Source organism: Anoplophora glabripennis, unplaced genomic scaffold, assembly GCF_000390285.2.
Source record: "Anoplophora glabripennis isolate ALB-LARVAE unplaced genomic scaffold, Agla_2.0 scaffold433, whole genome shotgun sequence".
NCBI classification, from domain to species: domain Eukaryota; kingdom Metazoa; phylum Arthropoda; class Insecta; order Coleoptera; family Cerambycidae; genus Anoplophora; species Anoplophora glabripennis.
In genome coordinates this window covers 375,138-381,137 of record NW_019416557.1, presented here as the reverse complement: position 1 = coordinate 381,137, position 6,000 = coordinate 375,138, and positions in this window count along the sequence as shown.

Below are 6,000 nucleotides of genomic sequence, written 5' to 3'. Positions count from 1 at the left end.
CTCCCCTCCCGCGCTAGCCTAAGGGCCACCTTAGCAAAGCGCATCCCAGGCTGCATAGCCGCACTACCCTACCCAACCATACCACACATAAACATGACACTACCCCCGGGGTTTACACAGACGAGCCGGCGAAGCAAGAAGAGCGCCAGAAGAAAGGGCCCTAGCCGGCGGGGCCCAGCCAGGACAAAAGGAGGTCCCACAAAGCGCCTACACCGGCCGCATTTGCGGTCGGGGTAGACGACGGATGGGGCCCACCTACGAAGGCTGTCTAGGCCTACACGAGATGAGGCAGGATAAAGAGGGATAATCCCCCTCGATCCCAAATCGTTGAAGCCAATTTTTAGCCATGGAATAATGGCGCGACCACTATATACTCTAAGAGTGACAGTGTGGTGTGGATTTTACGCTGGTGGGGTGATTGGCGCCTTCTGTGTTGTAAGAAATTTTCACATCTTCATTCACTCATCCATCGTATAGTTAGCTCGGTGAAAATAGACGTTCAAGGTTACAATAATTCGCATAAAACTGAAAATTGCTACGAATGTTGAGAACACCATTATAAATGAAATGTGAAATGTCCCCATCGATCCCACATCTGCAAAAAAAAATATTGAGGATACGAAAAAAATTGTTGCTCTATTTTAAATGCAATGAATAATTACATTTATTTCTAAAACATATAAATAAATTTATCATTCCACTGTTGCAACAACATGGTAGAAATTGTTTATTTTTAATACATTTCAAATATAAAGGCTTCGCCGATTTTATGTTGGAAAGAGATTTTTTGTGTTAGTGTAATATTTCATATCTTTGCAGTTCTACTAAGTTCCATGTGCATTTAGAGGATCTGCTTTCAAATTCAAGACATCCAGAAGTGTCTTTTAATAAGAAGACAAATTAAAATAGTGGTAAACCATTTCCAACTATTGTTGTTTTCCTATATTTTTTGAGCAAAGTTCGTAAATATGGGTTTTTTGCACTTTTCAGCCAAGCCATAAATTTTGTCATAAAAATAGGTCAGGCAAAAATTGTAGATCATGCAGTTATCTAAACAAATTGTTCTTACACTTTTTCCCAAGTATCACCACTTCTGACATATAGCGATTCAAAAAGTTGAAAAAGTTGTGTTCTCCATAATATGCACACGTTTCCACGCCACCTGTGAGGTAGTGTATTTGGCGCGTTTTTCTTAACGTAGTTTCCCCGGTAGGCCTATTCAACGATCTGTTGTTGCCCTGTTTCATTAAATAATATTGTATTAAATAAAAAATGGCACTACTGAAAATGATGAGAGCGATGTGAATTATGAGTAAATGGGGAAAACTATTCTTCTGATTGATGTTATCAAATGGTACTTCAAGCATATATTCTTCTTCTTCTTTTTCTTATTCTTCCTCTTAATCATCTTCTCGTACTCCTTTTTTCTTATTCTCTTCTTTTTTCTTCTTCTTCCTGCTGGATACGAGTAAATTGTTCTAACAGCGATGCATCAGATGTCTCCTCGCTGATATCGTAAGAATCCTCTTCTGATGACGATTCAACATTAGAGCACGACTGGCCTTGACAACTAGTACATGCTAATGAACAAAACAATCCAAGTTTCTTGCAGCCACACTTAGCACTACACCACTTTTTGCAATTGCAAAAAATTGTATTGAGGAATTTTTCCGGTGCATGTGGTATTAAAACCTGGATTGGTTCCTATGTATTGTCAATTAACTTCCAAGCCCAGTATTCTGGGTCCAGTTGATTACCAAGCCAAACTTGAACTTGATAATATACCCGAAATAGATGTTGATGAGCAGATGCAGAGGTTGGGGAAAGACGAGCTAATTGCACTCGTTTATTGTTACGAGTATTTTTTACAAAAGATAAGTATCGAAACTTATCTAAGCAGGTAATTTTTTTGGAGCTCCATATACAGAATGGAAGCGAATTCTGTTGGTGATTACAGCTTGTGGAGTACAGTTACTCTCTTTAAAAACTTTAGCACAATTAACTAAATCTTGTTTTTCAAACAATTTAAAAATTTGTTTAACCCCTCCTGAAAATTATCTATAGGTATCTCAGAAATGGTGATTCTTAGGAAAAAAGTGTAGGCATAATTTTTATAGATAATTGCATGATCTACAATTTATGTCTGACCTATTTTTATGATAAAATTTACCGTTTTGGCTGAAAAATGCAAAAGATCCATATTCGCGCACTTTGACCTTCAATAATTTTTTTTGCAGATGTGGGATCGATGGGGACATTTCACATTTCATTTATAATGGTGTTCTCAACATTCGTAGCAATTTTCAGTTTTATGTGAATTATTGTAACCTTGAACGTCTATTTTCACCGAGCTAAACGATGGATGAGCGAATGAAGATTGTGAAAATTTCTTACAACACAGAAGGCGCCAATCACCCCACCAGCGTAAAATCCACATCACACTGTCACTCTTTGAGTATATAGTGGTCGCGCCATTATTCCATGGCTAGAAATTGGCCTCAACGATTTGGGATCGAGGGGGATTATCCCTCTTTATCCTGCCTCATCTCGTGTAGGCCTAGACAGCCTTCGTAGGTGGGCCCCATCCGTCGTCTACCCCGACCGCAAATGCGTCCGGTGTAGGCGCTTTGTGGGACCTCCTTTTGTCTTGGCTGGGCCCCGCCGGCTAGGGCCCTTTCTTCTGGCGCTCTTCTTGCTTCGCCGGCTCGTCTGTGTAAACNGTGTTCGCCGATGGTATATTCAAATTCAGCGACCCAAAAAACCCCCGGGTGCCCAGTTTCTCTCCTCTCTCGCATAAAGTTCGGGATAGTCCCCGGAGATGACGTTCGTCGGCGTTCCTGAGCTCCAGGTGTTCGGGGGGTCAATTTGAACATCATAATCGTGATCAGCGACCTCGAAAACCCCCGGGTACCCGACTTGAGCCAATTCTGATTCTTATTTACGAAGTTATTAAATTTGCCAAAAGGCCTCTCAAAAGATGCATTTTTTGCATGCATTTTTGGCTGCAGCAATGCAACTTCCGGTTTGTAATAGGTACAAAGTAGGTACGAATGATATAAATAATTTTTGCAAGCGAATGCGAAAAACCGCATTCCGATACGTCCTATCCTAAAAGATTTCCTATCATAATGCTTCATTGCCTCGACTATAAAGAGTCTCAAAAGAAATCACATTAGCGGTGGATGGATCAAGTAGTCGTTGGAAAATAATTGAATGTTCGATGTTTAAAGTCATAAATGTCACAAAATACTTGTCACTACTGCATACGAACGTCAAACGTATAACTTTTGTGCTTACAAAACGTTTTCTCATTCAGAAAACGTTGATATGTTGCTAATTTACGACACAAAAAAATGCAAGAAGAACTGTAGAGTTATATCGAAAAAGGCATCCAGAGCGCCTCATTCCTGATCATAGAACCTTTACAAGATTGGAAGTTAAAAAATAAGGTTTACAAAACACCTTCGCGAGATATTAATCATTTGAAAGATCACAAACGCTTGTAATGACCTCCTTCTCCTTTCAAGACACATGTTATTCAATCTTCGCTTGACTTCTTTGTGGGCTGCGTTTATTAATATTTCGACGTTTAACTCATTATAAGCGTTCGTGATTTTTCCTTTCAAATGATTAATATCTCGTGAAGGTGTTTTGTAAACCTTATTTTTTAACCTCCAATCTTGTAAAGGTTCTATGATCAGGAATGAGGCGCTCTGGATACCTTTTTCGATATAACTCTACAGCTCTTCTTGCATTTTTCTGTGACTCGCCGTAAATTAGCAACATATCAACGTTTTCTGAATAAGAAACATTTTGGAAGCACAAAAGTTATACGTTTGACGTTCGTATTCAGTGGTGACAAGTATATTGTGACATTTATGCACTTTAAACATCGAACATTCAATAATTTTCCAACGACTACTTGATCCATCCACCGCTAATGTGATTTTTAGGTGGTATTTCTTTTGAGACTCTTTAGGACGATATTGGTTATAACTTTTAACCGGAAAGTAATACAGACAAATTTATCTAATAAAAGTTTATTAGAAAATAGAGAACTTTTTAACAGAAAATAAATTTGGGTGTGTTTCTGAAAAAAAAATAATTGATGACATCATTAGTTCATTTAAATTTTTTGTACCCTCATAGTAGGCCCATACTATCGGGTTTGAGACACCCTGTACACTAAAATAACACAGGTAATTTGTATTTGTCCACACTCATGAGTATAAGAGGCATTGAGCTTAAAAATGGAAAAAATAATAAAACTATTTTAAGTTAAGATCATTATATAGATATAATTAATTCTTAACAAAATCACCGTCCTCTTGTTGATTCTCCAACATCCAATCAACGAATGTCCGGCGCATTAAATACCTGTCTGGATTCAATTCCTGGGATAGCTGAATCTTGAATGGATGCACATATAGATATTTTGTTAGTCATCTGCATTGTGCTTTTTGAACTGTTTAGTTGCAGAGACCGACGACGCACTGAAGTTACGGGAATTCCGCCACACTATCACTCAACGTAGCAATATTTTCGGATGACCGGCCATGACAAAACCGGCCTATTTTTTAATTGTCTGCAACCGAACCTGTTTGTTCTTTGGCAACTAATCTTTTCACTGTTATTTCAATAGGGGTGCTCCGCCTACCTAAAATTCCACGTAATTTGCGCATAGTCTCAGTTACACACTCTCCGTACTAGTATTTTCACTCGAGCAACCGTTATATAGCGCTCCATTTTCTCAGACCACTACGTGTTTACTACAACATGTAAACCTGCACAATGCTGCCAACTCTTCGGAATTACGCACAATTCAAATTCTGCGTTACTTTTGTGACACTATTGGATAACATGCACAATATTTTGGATTGTTTACTGATCCTGCACCATCAAGATTGCCATGAAACCAATGCGTGGTTATTTTTACCCTTATTAAACCTACTAAACAAATCTTTAAATTCACTATTAATAATAAATATCTTATTATGAAAGGTCTTTTATAATATCTTCATATTATATATGTATTCCAAGCAAAGTTTTTCTTTATACTGCCGTGTTATCCACCCCATGGATATTATTAACTTCGTTCAATATTGTTTCCCTTAGGATAGGTCATATAAATTATTAGTTCGTTCTTTGTTTACTTTACCTTTCAGAATCCTTTATAAAAAAAAATACATAGAGGTCAATTTAGAACTTTTTCTGACTCCTAAAATCTCCCCTTTGTAAAAAACAACTTCTGGAACACATTACGCCTAACACTTTTTATGGTTTAACATTTTTTTCTTAATAAAATATTTAAATACCACCTGTTAAGTAAATGTAATAGCAAATAAGCAAAAATATACACTGGTTCTATGACAATCGTGAATTTAATCATTGTGGAGGGTCGATAAATAAATCAAAATATTGTGGAAACTATCACAACAAATTTATGACATGTATTATACCTAAAATGTAAAAGAGAGGAATCCATAAAAAACAATAGTTTGGTTTATATCTGCTAAATACAACTTTTGTTTTTTTATACATTTTCTTGATATCTCCAGAAAAATTTCACAAATTTTGGTTTACACCAATTTTTGCCAAATAGAGAAACAAAAAGTGTAAGCGGGTAAAATGTTATATAAATAACCATGTACAGGGTGTCTCAAACTCGACAGTATGGGCCTACAGTGAGGATAAAAAAAATTTAAATAAAATTTGGGACACGTAGTCGAAAGTATCATCTTTGGGATTTGACAGAAACGACTAATGACGTCATCAATTATATTTTCTTCAGAAACATACCCAAATTTTTTTCCTGTTAAAAGTTCTCTTTTTTCCAATAAACTTTTAGTAGAGACATTTTTCTGTATTACTTTCCGGTTAAAAGTTATAGGCAATATCGTCCTAATAGTCGAGGCAATGAAGCACTAAAAAGGCCAAAGATAGGAAATCTTTTAGGATAGGACGTATCGGAAAGCGGTTTTTTGCATTCGCTTGCAAAAA